The 21,465-nt window shown below is 39.6% G+C and overlaps 1 protein-coding gene across 2 annotated transcripts in view; it reads right to left on the minus strand.

The window, feature by feature from the left end:
- LOC310896856 (sulfotransferase 6B1-like) overlaps positions 1 to 21,465 on the minus strand; it is a 113,383-nt gene that overhangs the window by 81,179 nt on the left and 10,739 nt on the right. The gene's annotated exons all lie outside the window — the stretch shown is intronic.

The raw sequence follows: 21,465 nt of genomic DNA on the forward strand, positions 1-21,465 counted from the left end.
TTAACTGCAAATGACATGAATTTGGTGTCAAATCTCAAGCTCACATTCACATATTTTCTGTTGCAAATATCAATATATTTGTCAGCTAAAAAGACGTTCTTGGGCTTCATGACACAAACCAGTTTGCTCTCTATGAATACAAAATCAGTACATAAATGGCCCTTCTCAAAAGACAATACCATGTAGTATTACAAGGTAGTATTAGAAGGAGAGATGATGGACGGCTTTTTACATGTGATAATTTACTCAAAGTGTACATCAAACACAAAATCTGCACTACTGTAATTTGTTAAACCAGCGAGGAATTGGAAGCTTTACTGAAGAATATATCTTACCAGGTCACCATTATCCTTATTTATTAGAGCTACTGAAGCCTCTGATGGCAACTATTAAATATACACATTTTCTAGTATTTCAGAAATGTTATATAAAGCATCTATTAATATTATGTAACAATTTCATGGTGGAATGTGATGGGGAAACAAAATAACAACACTTAGCTGGAAGGTAGATAATGAGAGGTTCATATTGTAAGTAACAGGGAAAGCTTAGTAGTAGTCAAACAGCTTTTTATTTCCAGTGCAGAACATCAAAAATGTTGGTATTTTCAAAAAATAAATAGATAAATAAAATCTGAGAGTAACACACAGTCCCTCCCCAAAAGATACGTAATATTAAAGCAGATGTTCTGCTCATGGTACAGTATAACCAGTTTGGGACTTTTTCAAAGCAAAAATGGAATGACAAAGCTAGGAAGTTGCTGCAGTACATTCAACCAGGACTAAGGGACAGTTTCCAACAGCTCCTTTTTGTAGCCACCTCCTCAGGCCCAGACCATTTTTCCAGACCTACGTTTGCTAGCACATGAATACTGATAATTTTTATGCTATTTTTTCCCTCTCAGGTTATAACTACATGAATTTATTTAAATCAAAGAGGCCATTCCTTCCTGAAATATTTTATTGACACAGTTCTCAGTCTCATGTGTCAGAGAAAAATGGAAATAGAAAGTGTCATATATTAAAATTCTGGAATTAAAAAAAAATAAAAAGCAGCCTGTGGAAAGGAGACATTAAAATATGTGTGAAGGAAGACCTCTGGGTACTTCTTCAAAACATAATGGGATACTACTGGAAAATTTTGCTTACTGCTACACTAATGTCCAGTTTATATATACATATACCAGTACAGACACCTGTCACTCTTCACCTCGTATTCATTTTTGTTGCAAGCTTCTTTACCACCTTTATATTGCCTGAAATGACCCTCAGTTGCTACACAGCTTTGAACTTTAGAACTTATTATGTGAAGACTGAGGTATATTTGAAAATCACATCTCTGCTATACTAAGCAGGTCTGTGTTTTCTGTCTAGACTGACATAAAACCTGCCCTAGCCACACAAAAGTAAAGATAAACAGATTTCAAAATATTCTATATAACTGTTTCTCTAAAAAACAATTCTCTGCACATTCATTGCTAACATGGCCTATACCTTCCTAATAATTTAATCAGTGCCATAATTAATGTTAATTTCTATTTCTGGATTTTCCAGTTTCAGGCAGTAATTTCTTATTTCCAGATACCACATACTTTTGGATGCTTTCTTTTTCAGGTGTGAGGTCTAAAGAAAAGTATTACAATGATAAAATATCAATGTTAAATAATAAATGAGTCAATGATAAAATATCTTGCTAGGCTGTTAGGAACATGTTATGACCTCTGAAAATACAATGGAGTTGAGATATTTTCTGCTGCCCAGACATTCTCATAATGTAGTTTGGAAAGGGCAGGAAGGACTGCAGGTTTTATGTGATTCATTTCCTTCTGTGTACTGCAATAACCTTGACATACAAAAGACATTTTGCTGATAAACACATGTCAAACTTTTCCCCATGCAAACAGCAGGGCATGGTTGTTCTCAGAGAGTCTCCTCTTTTAGGACCTTGGAGGTGGATCAGACCTCAAATTCTGATCTCTTTGGATCTAGATAAGATGTGTCTTTAAGCAAAACTTATCCAAAATCTGTCACCCTTGGATAGATGTTATTCAGCTCTTCCCATAACTTCTGAGTGCCAGCTCCCACGTCTGTTTCTGGCTTCTGTCAAAAACAGAGCCACCAGGGAACAGAAAAGTAATTTCTACAGAGCTTAAGAGGTTTCTAAATGCTCTTCACAGAAGTGCTTCATGAAAAGCTATCTAGAAGAAGCCGATTGAGTAAATAAAAATAGTATTGGGTCTAAGTTAAGTTAATCATAGCTTCCTCATTGACTTAAAGGAAGCAAGATTAGACTCCCACTTGCAATTATCACACTAAATTTCACACCATCTTCTTTTTCACCTCCTGTTTATTAGACATTGCTAAATGACAACAAATGGAGTTTCAGCAGTGTTTTCTCTCATCAGTTAATGTCTTAGAAAACAGTACAATAACAGAACAATAACACTTTAAGAAGGGGAGGAGGACAGACTGGGGGAAGACTGTCTTTGGGGCTCTGACATACTTTAAATGAGTTTCATGTTGAACTTACCCTGGAATAAGCTCTCCAAAAAAAGGTCAAAAGGCTTTGAAACTCAAGCCAAAATGTATTCAAATAAATGTTAGAAACTTAACTTTTAAAACAGAGAAAAATTCAGAGTCAGCAGGTAAGGCAAAGTATTCTGGTTTCATCTGAGATAAATTTAATTTTTTTTCCTAGTAGCTGTTACGGTGCTATGTTCTGGATTTGTGATGAGAACAGTGCTGATGTTTCAGCTGCTGCAGAGCAGGGCTTACACACAGCCAAGGCCTTTTCAGCCCCTCGTGTTGCCCTGCCAGTGGGGAGGCTAGGGGTGCACCAGGAGCTGGCAGGGGGCACAGCCAGCACAGGCGTCCCAACTGGCCAGAGGGACATCACATCCCAGCACGCATCGTGCTCAGCAACAAAACTGGGGGGAGTTGGCCAGGTTGGAGGGTGTCTGCAGCTGCCTGGGGATGGGATGGGCATTGGTTGGCAGGTGGTGACCAATTGTATTGTGCATCACTTTTTTTTGTATATTTTTTAATCAATGTAGTCATTATTATCCCGTTCCTTTTCTGTTCTATTAAACTGTCTTTATCTCAACCACATTTTTTACCTTTTTTTTTCTTCTGATTTTCTGCCCCATGCGAATGGGGAGAGTGAGTGAACAGCTATGTGGTGCTCAGCTGCCTGCTGGGTTAAACCACAACACACACCACCCCTAATTCTAGGGCATGGCCCCGCAGCCTTTAAAAAGGCTGTAACATACAGCACACAGCACACAAATGAAAACAGTATCACCAGTCACAGGGGCACTTCAAAACCTGGTTAAAGGTTCTGGTAAAGACATTTTCTGCCTTCAGATATAGATGAGTCTCCACCCCATTTTTTTTCCAATCTGGAAGGGTTTTTGTTTCAACTTGTGTCCCAGTTATGGGTATATTCTTATTTCTTAATCACTTCAGACTTCAATAAGTCTCCTTCACTGTTGTTCCTGCAAAACAAGTATTCATAAGGATAAGATGGAGGGAGAGGGCGGATAAAAAACAAACCATTTTTATTATTTGATTCAGGTACACTATTAGTTTCCACAGGCAATCTTGTTTAAGTACTTCAAACCAGCCTCACAGGGCTGTTTCTGGAAAACATGCTATGTCTGCTAAGAGTCTCATTTCTCAGCCAAGCCTCCCAAAGAAATTTCTTCTTTTCTTTTTCATTTTTTCATGAAACAGATCCCTGTCCACTAGGATCTGTACTCAAGAAGAGCCATAAAGCCAGGGAAGCAGCATAATGAAATCTTGTGAGAGAAACATAGACTTCACAGCATACTACTTCTTGTTCAGGCAGGCACTCTGCTGGCCCCATTGCTTCCCAGATTCATACTGGATCATCTGTGACAAGAGGCAATCACTTCCCCTATGAGACTTAACTCTGCATGTCACAGCTGCAGCCATGTTCCCAAGCTAACCACATATTCTAAGTAGAACAGGTAGGTTCAATTTTATTAAAGGGGCTAATGTTTGTTAAAGAGCACCGTCCTATTTTTCCTCTACTTTTATTTAGCCATTGCCAAAATGAGTAATACTCAGAAGTTTTATTTTTAAAACACCTGAATTGACACAGTAAACTTTAGCAAAGCCAACAGCTGATAAAATGATTGCAAAATTCAGTACAATCCCACTGTGCTGAAGAAAATGACTAATGACAGTGGCTGCAAAAATTTTGAATGTATTTGTTACCTATTGACCTCAGAGAGGTCACAACATGGGCATCAGATGTTACTTTGTCAGTTGCCTACCTCCTAGCTGTCAGCAGGAAGGGAATGTGGCTTGCTCAGTGCCCTATAGCACTGCTAGCAGAGCTGCAAATAGAAGCAGATCTGGTGTCCCCATCCAAAACTCTACACCCTTGGCTGCCCAGCAGCTCGTAGAGTTAGGATTCCTAATGTTTGCTTATCCTTTAATAAATAGAATCTTTATCCCTGGATTACCAGGCAGTAAGATAGTAATTAGGAGAGATTTTTTTAAAGGACAAATGTGAATTAGGCACTTGTTATTGTGCAATGGATGTTAAAGACCCAATTGCTTTGAAAATCTCTTCCAATCCCACAGGTCATGGGACTGATGGTGCTATTTTTCAGCTGGGAACAAGAATTACAAAGCATAATCTGCCCAGAGTCAGCAAGTCCCTGACCTTTACCTGTGAAGAAATCACAGGGCCAGCAGAAGCACATTCCCTGCTTTACAGTTAGACTACACCTCGCCCCATTAATTTCATGTACTTTTTCCAATTCATTAACTAAAAGTGAGTCATTACCAAGAATGGAAAATAAATAAATTGCATTGCTACTTCTCTGGTTTTAATGGCAGTCCTTTCCCAAAGGCCAAAGCATGATGAGTTGTAAATTATACACAGAAATAATATGCCAGGAGTCCAAGGCTGAGCCAGGATATCAAGAGGGTACAGCACCATGGAATCTCTTAGCAGTTTAGCATACTGCCACTTTTTAGTAACCACTGCTGTAAAGATAACAATCCAACAAGATGATGAATTCATTTGAAATGAGGGTATTATAAAAGAGAGGCCTTAAGCATCACTATTAAGACATCTTATGTGAACTTAAAGCATTTGTACATGCACGAACAGGTATATACATTGTCCAAATCTTCAGCCATTGTAAATATCTGAAGATAAAAGCTGAGTGATGCCAGATGGAAATGTAGCCCACAGTGTGGCATTGCAAAACTGCTGGGTTCTTATGCCACTTTACTGCTCTTGAGACAAAGCAAAGCTCTCCCAGCTGCAGGCTGCCCTGGTAATGGCCTCTCATGTCATTTTGACAGTCTTGAAAGACATGGTAGGTGATTCTATTCAACCATTCTGATGATGCACACCATAGTAGTCACCACAGGTCTGCTTCCTCAGTTGCTTCTCACCTTTCCTGTCCCCCTTCCTACTGCCTGAAGGGTCCTACACCAGATCTTCAGGAAATTCCTCCAGCCAGCCAGTGGGTCACCACAATGTCGTTTATGTCCCATGGAGGAGCACAGAGGTGGCATTCTTGCCCTGGATATTTCACAGGTCCCAGATCACCTTTATTTAAGGGATTAAAGATAGGTGGATTTACCTGCTCCAGCTGGACAAAATCTGTTCTTTCAGCCTCAGAAATCTAAAACTGGTGAAACAACAAAACAACCAATACTCATATCAAAAGCAGTCATGTTGTAGTCAGTTCCTGGCCAGCAGATGGCAAATGGTAACACAGTAGGATCTTATTATCCCAGTGGATAACTCCAGGCAAGTTGGCATTGTCACACAAGTCATGAGCGCTCTGCTGTGCTGCCTGGAGGAGCAGTGCTGATAGGCCAGGAGACAAGATACTTCTCCATGGTGGTGGCTGGCTCCCAAACAGGAGTACTGCACTTACAGCCTGGAACTGCACTTACAGTCTGGGTGCTTTGTTTTAAGGAACACAATTTAAAGACTTCACAGAAAGAAACAAAGGACCTAGAAAAGGCCCAGCAATGTCGAGAACTGAGGATTTTCAGCAGAGGAGAGCAAAGACTGAGAAGAGATATTAATATTTTCCTAATGGACAAAAATGTGTTTTAAAGAGGACCAGGGTAAAACATTTTCTCATTAGTACTGAAGATAGATCAAGTAGTAATGAGCTTAAACTGCAGTTGGGAAAATTTAGATTAAACAAGAGAAAAAAAATTATAACCATTAGAATAAGCAGCTAAAGGAGGTTATGAAACCAGGAACCATGAAGCTACTTAAAGCTAAATAAATATGCATATATTAGAGAGAATTTACTGCCACTCTGCTCAGATTTTACTGCCCTGCAATACACTGACAAAATGGGATTGAACTTCATTTGTAAGTGAACTGAGGCCTTTTATACAAAAATAAACAAATCTATCCATGGACTCTACTTGTAGTGAAAATTCCTCTGACTATTTTCCACAGAAATAACATGGGGTTTACTGGCATTGGTTTCACATTGCACCTCCTAGAAAGGGGACATTGACAGCAATTTTAAAATTCAGAAATCCAGTTTGCCTTGAGGCGTCTCCATTGCATTTGTGCTCCTACAGAAGGCAGGAAATCGCAGCCCTGTGTGTGAAGTGTCAAAAATGTCATGCAGAACTGACCAGAAATTGCTCAGAAAGAGTTAGTGAGTGCAAACACAAATAGCATAACATAATACAACATAACATAACATAAAATGAGAGTGCAAAGGAGAGTACTCCTTTTAAACAGGGAGTAACAGGACCTATTATTCAAACCACAGAGATAACTGGAACTCACTGAGGATAACAGAGGGGAAGGTGCATCTCAGTCATGAAAGTCTCTTGGAGTCTGATCCCTGCCAACAAAAGTATTTTAAAATGCAGCATTGTTCCAGGCAGGAATCAGGACTGTTCAGTCAAAGAAGAGCCAACTGAATGGAGCTGCAATGACAGTGTTCAAACACACAAAAGACAACTACAGCAAATGAGGATAATTGGTTCTCCAAGTTTAGAGCTCATCAGTTTTAAGAAGTAATGGGCCTGCATTAGAGTAAGGGAGATTTATGCTAGTCATTACACAAAAAAAAAAAAAAAAAAAGCTTTCTAATCATGAAGACAGTAAACCACTGGACTAGATTTGACAGAGGTGACTGTGGAGAAGAAAAATTGCCTACACATATTTTGATATAGCTCAGGTCAGACTTGATCTGACTTTGGCATACGAGAACGGACCAGATGGTGCCTTCAGGTTCTTTTTCTAATACTAGCCATGTTTTTTCAAAAGCTTACACTGACCAGTGCTCTTTGAGATTTCTCATGGATGAAGGCACATTTGTATAAACTGCTCTTTTTGTGCAGGGTTCAAACATAGACATTATTGGCAAGGCAATTAACAATAAGAAGTGAACTTATGCTACTGTCCTTCACATCCTCATTGTGCACCTGTAGTGATTTGTTTCCCACCTTGCATACCTTCCTCTCTCATCCTTATTAGGGAAGTGCCTGATGGTGGGTCATTAAAATGGATTACTTTGATGCATGCTACAAAGAGGTGCTAGACAGCTGTGCTGCTTTAGCTAAGTGAGTAGCCTGTTAGCTGCATCCATCTTCCTGGGGACTGCTACTTCTGTAAGGTTGGAAGACTTTCTTCAAGGTGATATCAAAGTTTTTGCAACTTTTCAAGGGGAGAGGGAGGCAATGCTATTCCTGTCTTTGTCTATACTTAGCCATCCCCTCCCTTCTCTCATGCCCTCCTGCCTCCCTGCTGCTGCTGGCATTGCCACCTTACCACACCCAGCTGCTAATGCTCAAGGCAGTGAGATGGGACAGCTGATATGGTCTGAGGAAGGTCTTTTGGCTTTGGTTTGGAATTTTCCTGCTGTATTGATCTCACATCTGTGGTTCCTACTGTTTCCTGGAGAGATGATGAAAATGAGTGTGGGTAAGCCTTGAAAGCAGCAACAAGCAGAGTGTTATTACTTGTGTGTCCCCTGGGATAGTTATTCTTGCCTGTACTTAGCGGAGCCAAAATCTCTTCTGTAAGTGTGTGTGGCAGTGTTTTTGCCAGGGCAGCTGCTGCTGCTCTGGGGAAAGCACAGGCAGGTTCTGTGCAGTGCAGCAGCTGGGAGCACGCCGGAACTCCCTGGGGATTTGGGAAGAGGCAGAGCACTGCATGATGAATGTGAGTAATGACAGTAAAAACTGAGAGAAGCTTTTACTGCTTAGCAATGTGAACTAAGGTACCCAAGTGCTTCAGAGCTACTTAATATTCACATGTAAGTAGCCCTAGGTATGCTATCTGAGAGTAAATGGGGCCAGCACAAGTTCAGTGCAGTGATCAAATCTCTTTTTGGATCTAGTCCAAAATATGTATAGGACAAATCAATTTTCTCCATCTCAGAAAGTTCATTTGCCATTCAGCTGTTACAAGAATTTTTATTAAGAAGATGACATAGATTGGGATTATATAGCAGATTGATATAGATGGAACAAAGTTTTTTTTCCTGAACTTGTCATTCACTTTCTTCTGACTTGTGATTCTTCATCAATTTCACACATATAAAATCCATTTTGCCTACTGGGAAATTAAGACCATATTTTTCTGGCTCTCCACTCTCTTCCAAAACCACTGTTCCTTTATAGGTAATATTGTTGATAAAAATCATATTTCCCCAACATTTCTATCAATATTTCTTTTAAATTAAAAAAAAAAAAGAGATGTAGACCTGCCAACAGTCTTTTATACATCATATTCCCAAAAAGTGAGAGGTTTAGTGATATGAATTCAACCATAATTACATTTTTTTATATTAGATTCATATATAATGGAGTTAAACCTTGAAGCAATAAGTGGATTAGTTCAGAACTGAATGCTGGAGAAGGAGGGAGTCTTCTAGATGTTGCATTCATCTCAGACAATGTCCTCTTAGTCTTATTAATGCTGCTTAGAAAAGGCAGAGTAAGAAGTCATAGCTAAAAGTAAAAGCCAGAGAACTTCAATTAGAAAGAGGGGAAAAAAAATCAGTGAAAGCAACTAACAATTAGTATGAAATCACTGCAGAAAGTAGCAAAATTCATTAAAACTAATCCCTTCCAAGAGAGTCCTGAATACTGTCTGGTGGGCAAGAGCTAGCTGAACATATGTTGTTTGGCTGGACTCAGACCTTATTTTCCCCATGACAATATCAGAGTAGGTGAAAAACATTGTAAGGGTAGAAGATATTTCCATTTGCAGATCACAGCTTTTTTGTTTAAGAAAAAGGAAAATTCAGCAACTAGAAACTAGATCTTGGAGCTGGACTGGAATATGTGGGACAGTGGTATAAGCCAGGCATATATCAGTCCTGTTTATAGTGTCTCTGTTTGAAAAGAAACTTGCTTCTTAAATACCTATGCGTGCATTTGCCATTCCTGCTTGTCCCTCTGACTTTATTCTTTCTCCAGCTTTGGTTTGCTCTAGTTCTGACACTTTCTGTCGTGCATCTTCTGTTTGTTACAATTGTCATTTGCTGAGACAGTTCCAGCAGCAGCGGTGTGGTAAAACATGCCTGTGGATATTCAGCGATGTTCTTTTTCCTGGGGTTTTCAAACACTGTATAATGAGCAGCCCAGGAAATGCCAGTGACACAAGAACTGCACTTTTTTGAATGTGATTCCTCACAGATTTTGGATGAATAGTTCCTGGACAAGAAGTAAGAGGATTAGCACAAAGCTTCCTGTAATTGAACCAATGACAATTATAGATTGCTTTATAATACACCCAGAAGATTATCTTCTCCCATGCATTTTGAAAGAATTGCATTTACTTCTTGTCTCTGGGCATTAACATCCTCAGCCTTCTATGTTTCGATGTAAGAGGAACACCACTGTTGATGCACTTTTCTAGTTTTGTATTAATCACACTCAGTGGATGCAATTTTAGTATTGATTTCAGCATTCATTTAAGTGGGGCCAAAACCTCATAATAGAGAGTTAATCTTCTAAACTGGTAAGCTCTAAGAGACAAGTTAATTTGAGTGCTTTCCTTCTCTGGACACAATTCTCCACTTTTCACAAAGAATAAAAAGAAGTTTTAGGTTTTTGTTAAAATCACTAGTTAAGGAGGAAAGAAAAGGTCAATGGGTGAAGACTACTTCAAGGAAAAAACTGACATGACACCTTCTGAATTACTTTGCTTTAATTCTCATTGTCTTAATTTTTCAAATTGAGTTCTGTAAGTAACCATGCATAATAAACTATCAGTATTGATAAATCAAAATGAAAAGGGGATGTGCGTTAAGCAATGAATAACTTAGACCTGTGTAAGCACAAAAGAGACCCATCTGCCTAAATACCAGCAACACACAGTGAAACATACGTTGACTTCTCTGCCCGCCTTCCAGAAACATAGTTTGAGGGTTAGTGCTTGCAACGCATCAGTTCAATTATTCTATTACCATATTTTTAAAACTGTGAAGCTGCTACTTTGCACTGACTGAAGTTTCTCTTCCTACATCAAAGCCTCCTATTTGTATCATAACTGAAATATTCTGCTTCTGTACAACACAGTGGTTTTGAACTCTGCATTGAATACTTTTGATTACAAAATAAATGATTACAAAATGAGCTTTTGTCCTCAATGGATATGAAAGACCTCATGCCTTGTTACACCCATACTAAACCCATTCCCGTAAGAAGTTCCATATATACCACACGCATCTAGTGACTCAGATGTTTGAGACCTACAGAAACCTTCCTTTTACCTTTTGAGTTATGAAATCAGTTGCAACATGACCAAGTTTTAAAACAAACTGGAGTAGTCATTATATTACCTCTGTTATAAGCACTAGGAAAGCTTCAAAAACTGGAAATGATTTCTCACATTTCTGTGGTTTCCAACCACTGTTGCTTACTAACTTGTATAAAATAGCACAGAAGACTTGTATTTTTTTGACTAAAGCAAAATAATTTGATGTGATTATAATGCAATAATTTCAATATAAAATTAAATGTAACTTCATACACTAAGGAGCATGACTCATCTGCTCTGTTTTGTTGATTTGTTTTTGTTTTTTAAGTAGCTTTTGTTATCACTAAATTAGACCTACAGCTATTTGCACTTAAAATTGAAATTCCAGATCTGGACTATTGAAAACAGGATTTATATGTGTGATAATTAGATTTCTCGCTTTCCTTGGCTTAATTTTGTTTAGTAGACAGCTCATGGTTTGGTGTTAGAGAAATTGAATCATTACTTCTATTGTAGAAAAAGCTGGCTCTTGCAAAGGAGCACATTGATCATGAGGATGTTGTAGCATCTAGGTTTTATTTTTACTCACTGATTCAGTATCACGGTGTAGCTCTGGCTCTGTACCAAGGACACATTAGCAAAGCATGGATCCCACCTACTGTTATTTCATCTGTATTTCACCATGTTTCATCTTCCCTGTTATTTCTCTTTTGCACCTTGGGCACCAGGACCAAGCAAGACTTATATACAAACTCTATTGTTAAAAGTGAATTAGTCACATGAGTTCTTCTGCATTTCATACCACAGCCGAGTTTCAGCTGTGGCCAAAAAACTAACTGATGTTGCCAAAAGAACACAATGTGGGACTGCAATGGCAATGGAGCCTTCCACCAGAAAAGCTTGGTAAGAATACTCTAAATGAGGTCTATACAGACAGGAGTAGAGGATGAGGGAAAAGCATAGCTAGTGCTCTTATATTTCCATTCATGTAACTTCCCTCTAGTTTGTAACAAAAAGAAGAAATTATCCCAGCACCTTTTGAAGAATATTAACAGAAAGAAGCACTATAGTGCTATAATTGTCTCTTAGGAACACCAAAAAAAAAAATCAGAAACTGGGATACGAAAGAGCGTTGACTGCCCTTGTGGTGGGGAGGACTTCTCAACATGTTTTTCCACAGGGAAACACTAAGGATGTGGTGTAGGATCTCACAATGCAGAGGAAAAAAAAGAAAAGGAAAAAGAAAAAAAAACGGAGAAGTGGTAGCCCAAAATATTTATGGAACCAGCACAATCACTCTGTCATGGTAGATTGACACTACATCATACTCTCAAGGCCTTTTTTGAACTAAACTGGGAATATATTTTTATATATTTATTATCAAAGTCCTCTGCAAGAAATACACCAGAAAACTCATGAATAAAAATGAACCAGGTAAACAAGCAGTTCTCAGTAAAAACCTTTATAGATTCAGGTTTGGAACTGACTTTTGAGATGTGTCTAGGTGGTGGAAGCAGCAAACTGTCTGTATTTCTGTTTAAAATCTAAAAGAAAATTAATATATTTAGCCAGTATATTTTTCTAAATGTTTTTAATCTGAAAACAGTGTTGCCAGACTGTATTTTTGTCCCCTGGCTCTAGTCCCCCTTCACTTAACTTTGGAAGCATGCTGGGTGTCTGTAAATGTAATTTCCCACTGACTACTAGACTTTTTTTTTATTCTTTTGTTTTGTTTTGTTTTAATGTAAAATCATTAGTGATTAATTCTTTATGAACTTACGCAAGCCTGTCTGTGTGAAACAAAGACCTATTGGCTGGAGGTTGTCTCATGAATCAGTGGAATTGACGCACAGCTATAACCATCTGAACCAGCAATTCATATTTTCTTCAGCCTTGTCACACATAAAATGTGTTCTCCCTACATGTCAATTCATTAAGCGTTGATACCATGCTCTCACTAAAGGAGAGATTTCATAAGAAACTTACTAATTTGGAAAATTTCCTGCTTCAAATGGAATTACTGCCACAAAGATTAGATCCCATGCTTGCAGCCATGATTAACAAGGAAAGGAAATTGGAAGCATTACTGTCCTGCTGCCTGCTGAGATCTGCAAGGGATCAAAGTAGGAGTATTGTGGCTCAGGGTGGAAGCTGGAGTTTACACCACCTGATTAGCTTGTCCTCTCCTCCAGGTCTGTTAAATGACCAGCTAATCAGAACATAAAGCAATGAAAAGCCATTTTTGGAGAGCAAGTAGAAAGGTAGTAACAGGATGAAGAAAATATAACATCATTACATTAGATCTACAGCATATGTAGTAGCAATAAGGGATTTCATTATTCGTTCCGTGACATTAGCTAAATGTTTGATATGTTTCTCAAGTATGTTTTTCACTTGAAATGACAATTAATTTGAGTCCATTGTTCTCATCTCCAAGTATCTGTTTTTCATGACAGCAAAACATCTGCATTGCTCTAGGCTAAACTAATAACAATTACCAAAAGAATTGTAATTTACCCATTTAGACTATTGTTGTCAACTGCTTTTGACAGCTGAAAAAGTTTCCCATTTTTGATTATCTCAACAGACTTACACAGCTGACTATTGCACCATAAATTCTGTTTTACATGGAGGATCACATTGCATGGGAAGGGGAGAGCATGCAAAACAGTTTGACTAGCCAAAAGTAATAGCCAAACATCCACCATGTGAAAAATCCAAAGAACAAAATAAAAATATCTTTATAAGTTATTGGACAGAATTTCCCATACATACTATAAAAGTATAAAATTGCTTGTGCTGAAGCACAGGCTGCTTTCCACCTTGTGATTTTTGCCCATACTAGCGTGGCTGCTGTGGTTGCACTGCACAAACCACAGTTATTGTTCAACTGACTCAGTTAGCTGGTAGCAAAAAGAAGCCTGCTTAGAGTAACTGACTACATTTTCACTTAATAAGGTTTTGATCATGTTTTGAGCCTAGGCGTAGTCTGTGGAACAGCGCTGCAATCTAAACACACCCATTAAAGTTGATGTGACAGTTGAGATCTATAAGAATATTAGGCTGTCAGTGTATGAAATGATTTAATAAGCCCTACGAAGAAGGAAGGAAATCAAAACTTATTCATGAATTGATGTAATTAAAATATAACCTTCTGTTAGGATAAAATCCAAACAATGATGGTTCATACTTTCTTAAATCTGCATTTAGTACTGGTACAAATGATTTAGGAATACTACAACCTGCTTTGCTGCCCACGTTTCAAGAAAACTTTTGAAAAATTAAAAAGCCGAGAAAAAGCTATCTTGAGCTGTTAAAGGACTACAATACATACTGCAGACACTGTTGAGGAGCTCAAATTTAAGTTTCATCAGGCAGTAGGAGAATAACGATCATAGGTCTGCATATATTTCTGTAGAGGCAAATAAGTACAAAGGTAGGCAGGCAGTGATCCTGATTTCTTCAACCTAGCAGGCGGCAGAAGATCCAATGACCAAGAAATCCATGAAGTCAGATAACTTCAGAGTTAAAATGAGGTGCACAACATTATCAGTGAAATTATTTCATCACTGCAAGTATTTCCAAGAATTATTGTTACTCTCATAGACAGACCATCTTTAAAAATACAATATATATATATGTAATAACAATAAAAATAAAAACCACTTGTTAATACTTTATTACCATCAATCTCATCTTGTATGGCTTCAGCCCACATACTTTCTCACAGCTCAGAAACAGTTTTCTCAACAAATATGACTATGGCCACACAGATCTGCAAAACCAAACTGGGTCTTGGCTCACCACAAGCTAGATCTGCATCCATACTAAGGTAGGGTTTATGGTTCCTTCATCCCGCCAGCTAGGACTGAGACCATAACATGATAATATATCATGTAATTCCTACTGTGATGCCTTCCAGAGGTTCCATGGCTAAAACTGGTATTGCCTCAAATAATTGCTATACCTTAATTAAGCCATTCTTTCCTTCAGGTTTCTTTCTGAAGGGAAAATTACCCATTATAGTATTGGAAATAGTAAACTCACAGGCTTCCTGTTGGTTTCATAACCGTTTTTTTGTTTGTTTGTTTTTTGAGCACTGTAAAAGGCTAAAATTGGCACCAAGGATAACAACACTGGGAACAGGACACAGCCTGAGCAGTGCCTCTCAACTGTGTATCATTTCTCCATCGTACAACCAGGACGATGCTGGGGAGCATCATGTTCTAATACAGCTCCCAGGGGAAGATCTCCACATGATGAAGGCCATTACAGACCAATTTTAAACAAAGCATCACAATAGGACAGCAGGATCTTTCAGTGCTCATTGCCAGTTTCCCTGGCAGAGGTCTCAGATGTTCCTAGTGCCTTACGCAGAAGTCCTGGACAGGCAGGGAGCCAACCCAACACAGGCTTTTGAGAACATTCAAGAGGTTCAGAGCCCTGAAGGTGTTAAAAAAAAAAAAAAAAAAAAAAAGTGCTTAAACTCAGCTTTTTAGTAGGCAGCAAATCAGGAATTCAAGTGGGGTGTAGACTGTGGCACTGAGAGAATAAGAGCACTGATCTATTCTGTAATGTCTGCTACAAAGAGACTGGCCAGAGAGAAAATTATAGTTGATCCTTTTCCTCTACCAGAGCTGCTGTGTAACCAGCAGAGCTGGAATTGCTGCTCACAATACTTGCACACAGCCTCCACCTCTGATGACACCACTAAAAATATCTGCTCTCGTATGACCACACTTTCCGAGACAAAATGTGTGAAGACTATTTCTGTGGCCCTGGAGCAACTACTTAGTGAGGCCTTCCTGCATCTACTCTACAGGGTAGCACAGGAAAGCAGAAGAGCACACTCCATAACCAGGTGTTTGGCTTGCTTTCAGTTGCTGAGTTTACTGTGTTTCATGCTGATGAAGGTGGCATGTAAACTGAGACTATATTTTTACTTCAGCTGTGACCTTGGTTTTCACTGTGGCTCAGACAAACCCGACACATAATCTTCCTTCTCTGGATAATTTTCTCATTAGTAACACATTAGTAACATTCATCCTAATAAGGTTTGTGGGATTTAGTCAGGAGATTTGTCTTCTCTTTGGGAAAAGCTCTCAGTGAGGGTTAGGGTGCAGGGGAGGGCGAGGAAGGATCATGACATCAGCTCCTAGCTGATGTAGGTGAGCAGTCAACAGGGATCATGCCTAAGATTTACATGGCCACCATGTTTCCTGTGTGCACAAGGGCTGCTTGTGGTCCTCCTGATGCTGTTCTTCCCCACAGCGGCCTCCCCTCCCTCAAAGGGCCGTGTGGGCCTGCCGTGTTCTTGCTCTTTGGTCGTCAGATACTGTCATCTCTCAGGTCAGCGCTTTTGGTACTTTCCTGTTTACAGGCACGAAAGGAAAACGATACAGATGATGTGTCAAATGAACACAGTGGCACAGTCCAACTGTTTTCATATGCAGAGGAGGTGACCTCTAAAAGCAATTGGTTCGATACATTAAAATTAGTCAAGCCTTTTCAAGACCTCTCTGAATATTTATTTCTCCATTATAGGGAAAGGAAGGTACCCAAGTTCTTAACTTGTCAGTCAATTCTCAAAAATGTGTTAGATTGATACACTGGTTGATTTATTGTTCTGAGACAGAGCATCTAGAAGATCACTATTTTAATAAATATCACTCACAAGTCATCCTGTCACTGAAGTTATAAAAAGTAAAAATTTCTGCAGGCATTCCTAGTCAATGTACAATACCACATTTTGTCCACAGGGCTCTGCTTGTTAGATTTCTGTTTTAATTATAACATACTGGTTTAATCTGTTTTTCAGTATTAGCTGATAACACATACAGGTAGGATTTACAGCCTTGACTTTTATCACTTGAGCATTCAGAATCCTCAGAGGGGACAAATCTTGGTCTGCCTCTTCTGCTATTTACAGCTACAGAAAGAAACCCAAGAGCTATAAAATTACCTGCTGACACTCCAATTTCTTCACAGATTTCTAAGTTAGAAAATTTAATGCTTTGCCAAATCAAAAATTACCTCTGTCCAAGGAGTGCAGAAACAGGCAGGGATGTTGGGGTTGGCTGGCCTTGCTTGTGTGCAGAGGGGCCTGCTAGTTTAGCCATGCAGAAACATGCAAGACAGAGACTTTCAACATCAGTGACAGGAGAGGGGAAGATCCCACCTCCCTGCAGAACACAATCTAAGGCTTGAAAATGCCACCTGGAATGGCTACAGGAATTATTTCATTGTACACTGCTGCACAATGGAGGAAAAGGGACCCCAGACATTGGATAGCCCAGAAAAACATTGCCAGTAGGGGTGGGCTACATGTGCTGGTGAATGCCTCAGTGTCAACACCTGTATTGTGGGATGAGAGTCAGGGGATTATCATACCTTATTTCAGACCTCCTCCCAAACAACACATAATGAACCAAAAGAGACTTAAAGAGTAAGAGCACCTGTGCAGGAGAATGTCTTGGTATACAGGATTGTCAGCTTGTTTTAGAAAGGAAACCAACAAAAACTCCTCTCTCTTTTAAGTAGGTCTTGAGACATTAAAAGAAAAAGAGAGAGAAATGAGAGACAAAAACAAATCGAAGAAGTGAACAGCAGGACTCCAGGGAGCTGTAAAAATGTATTCTATTAAAAGATGTCTCTCAGCTGCAGAGCAAAGCGTGTGAAACTATGGCACCCAGCCTGCAGTATGTATCCCTGTTTGTTATATAGTAAGAACCAGGTGCTTCTCTCATCTTCCCAGTAATGCCTGGAAAACAATAATGACTTTCCATTCTAAATTGTTCTGAAGCACTAAGCAGCCCCTGAAATACAGCGCAGATGGAGTACCACAAGGGCCACCAGCTCTTCCAGAAGCAGCACCTTCTCCTGTGGAGGCACTAGGATATATAAAAGTATGTTTCCCTGAGTAAGGCATGCTATCCAAGTAAAGACAACTCCTCTTTCCCAGGATGGTATGCTTACCACACACATACATCATGAGGATGGCATTGAACTCACATTCACAGGAACCCCATCAAGCAGCCCTGGGATCCTTAATTCCCACTTTCTTCGTGAGGCTGCTCAATGTCCACTCCCACGTTCTCAGCTCTACCTTTTAGAGGGGAGTACTCTCTAAGTAAGTGCTGCAGAAAGGCACCTCTGCGTAGGTGCTGTTGCACTGCTCCCATGAGAGAGCTGTATACTGAGATAGGGTGTCAGTCTGAGCACAATAACCTTGCAATAGCCTGCAGTAACCTACAGGCAGTTCGGGCCTGTGAGTAGCTTTGATTTCATGAGAATGTAATGAATATACAGAAAAATAACTGTTTTGCTACTATTTTCTCCACTTCTACCAGGCTAACATGAGCAAGAACAAAAGAACAAAGGCTTAATTGCCCTTTGAAAGGAAGAAAAATCCCTGTCAGTCGCATGGCTGCATTTAAGGATGTGATGAGAGCAGTGAAGGGCTGCTCCGGTTCACCTCTTTCTGCTCCTGCTCCAGTCCCATGTAAGGTGCTTCTCACTGGCAGAGGATGCTGATGTGGACAGGTGCTCCCCAGAAAGCAGTTTTCTCCCTGGAGATCTTCACTGCTCTGCCTATGCTCCAGTGAGGGTAATGTCGGCTGCCACACGGCAGGAGCCAGCTTTGGAAAATGCCCAGGCAGTTTCAACATCTGTGCTCCAAACAGCCAAAAAAAAAAAAAAATTCTGGCTGAGCACAACTGCCGAGTTTGGATTTGGACTAGCAAAACTCGTCCTGTCTGCAACATCGGGGGGCAGTGTTTCCTTGGGAGCTCCACGGCCAGGAAAGCAGCTGCAGGGAAATGACTGAGGATAACCCAGAGGTGAATAGATGTGAAGATGTTTTATTTTTGTGCTGTAAAATATTTGACTTTATTAAAGATGGCAGCTAATTTAGGAACTGGAAGGAGGCAAATTGCAGTTCTGGTCACAAAATAAATCATTCTAGTACTACTCACAGCAGACTAGTCATGGTAAGCTACAAATATATGGATGTTGCAAACAGGAAAATGGTCTTAATGTAAATTGAGATAAATAAAATAGGAATATGAATGACCAAAAAAATCCTTAGATAAATAAAATAAAAATTAATAAGATATTTGTGTTGGAAAGCATTAAATACAGGAAAAGTAAATGAAAAAGCACAATAGTAAACCGAAAACATTTGAAAAGTGAAGTGAGAGAAATAATTGCACCGGATGAATTGGGACATGCATAGTATCAGAAATAACTCGGAGCCTAAAAACCAGGCATGGTGGAAGAGTTGTAGAAGGCAACCTGTTAGTATGAGAAAATATGGGATCAACTGTTTCTAGTTCAAAATCTGGATCACGTTGCTGCATCCATGGCCTCCTGTGCAGCTCCGTACCTTCACCAGTTAAGCATAATTGGTAAGACTGACAGCCACAAGATTGTGCTAACCCAAAGGCATCACCACCAGGTGCAGTTTCTGGAGAGCTGCTACCAGCTGAACTAGAGACCCCAGCAAGCAGCTGCCTACCCCATGTTGGGTGCCAGCAGCATGAGTTTGCAACCTCGGCAGCAGGGCTGAGGACCTCTGCTTCCCTGCGGCCTTCAGACCAGCATGCCACAGCTGTCATTCTGTTGTTTTTCTGTTTTGTTTTGGTTGTTTGTTTTTTGTTTTTTTTTTTTTTTAAAGAAGAGAAAAAAATTGTTTTAAATGGTAAGCTATGATTGAAGTGGATACAAACAACAACTATTTTTTTTTTAAAAAAAGGAGAGAGAAGAAAATAGTAAATCAAAAAATGAAAGAGGCTGTATCTATCTACATAAAAAATGAGCTGCAGGCTAAATTACAGATAGATTGAGACAGATGACATCAGCTTTGCAGGAGGGTGACTTTAAGAGAGAAAATGAGTATAGGTCCTCCTTCACTCTTTCAAAGCTAGTTAAAATCAAGCAAAAAAAGATTTCCACTGATTTTCTCTTGAGCTCCTCATGGGAATAAGACATCCTGCTACACCTCATTTTTCTTTTTGCAAAAAAAAAAAATATTTCAGCAAAACTGAAATGTGTTGTTCTCAACTGTTTGACATTTCCAAGCCAGTCACTAGGTGACCACCTCCATCACAGTAGGATCTCTCCCTTGAGCCAGTCCTGAGTCAGCCTCAGTTGCTGACCAAAACTAGAGCCAGGGCTGACACCAGCTAGATGTAGAGAAGGAAGAGGGAAGACACCAAGGGTGGGTCCCTGCATTATTGCTTTGCTCCAGCTAGGACATATTTGGAATATTGTCCAAAGACTTATCCTCCTGATATTTTCAGTCTGCATTTCACGAAAATAAATAAATAAATTAATAAAAATCATGCTGCTGATTAGACAAAAACATGATCTTCTCCAAAACAGGTTAACATGCTCATCCATTGCTCTGGCTTCACACATTTCGCTGATGCTGTTCCTCCAGTTAGTCTTGAACACATCTGCCTCAGACAGAACAGTGTTTATTAGCCATGTTTTTCCTTTTACAGATTTACCCATGTCCTTTCTTAGAGAATCCCTAACTATAATTTCCACATCTGCAAAAACACAGATCCTAAGAGCTTCTTCCTGGCCGCTGCTGTGTGAACAGCATGACTACGAAACTAAGAGTAACCCCCCCTACACCAAAACTGACTACCAGCTGTAGCTACAAGTACACACTGCAAGAGATTACCTTCATCTATCAGGTCATAGTAGATGAATGCCAGTGCAATCCTCTCATATCTAATTGCTCTGTGGAGGTCATCTTAATTGCTGCAGAAAGAGCTGCTTTCTTGTGACAACTCCTTTCTTAATGGCTTGTTTACGCACTCTTAATGTGCGTCTTGCAAATAGCTGAATGTCCCATGTTTTGCCCAGGGACCCTCTTGGCAGGATGAAGCAGGAAGTCTAAAAGCTACTAAAAGTCTCTGGTTTGATGATGCATGTAAGGCAGGAGGAAGTGGGTAAGCTCTGCATTGACCCAATTCATACTAGAGCACTGCACTCCATGTCCCACATTGTAGATCATGTCTGTCTAGGGGAGAAGTGCAAGAAGTGCTCCCAGCACTTAGAAAGACACCTTTGTGTATCTTAGCTCAAATACTGCTACTGACATACCTGCTGGTATATACCATATACCACAGACAATGCTAGCAATATTTTTATTTTTATTTTTGTTTATTTTTATATTCTTTTGAGGTAGAAGGTATAATCATCTAGTTGGAGACAGCGTGTGTGACTGCACAGTTTAATCTGCTCTCAGACTCAGAGCGCCACCTCACTGTGTCTCAGGTCCATGAACAGAAAGCCCGTAATTTGTGTGAGCCCTCAGGGCTGATATTGTGGCACTCCACATCATAATACGTCAGTGTCAAAAGTCAGGCATGGAAACAATAATAAGAAAAGCCCAACCAATCTACCACTTTTTCTTCACACAAGTCCCAAACTACTTCATCTCTTTTTGTAAGTGACCCAATTCCCATGCTCTGATCTCGAAAAGTATGAGAGTTTTGCAGATGCTTTTTGGTTCGCTTATGCCTACCATAACTACTGGCAACAATTTTCTTCACACTCACAAAGAAGAAACTAAAAGCATTACCATTTTCCAAAACCTTTTGGGCCCAGAGACTACATCTATACCAATCAACTATACCAAATGATTTCCCACTGGTCTTGCCCACATCCATATGAAGAAAATCCTGCCCAAAACAAGGGACTGACATAACATGA

This window comes from Anser anser (genome assembly GCF_964211835.1).
Source record: "Anser anser genome assembly, chromosome: 1".
NCBI lineage: Eukaryota > Metazoa > Chordata > Aves > Anseriformes > Anatidae > Anser > Anser anser.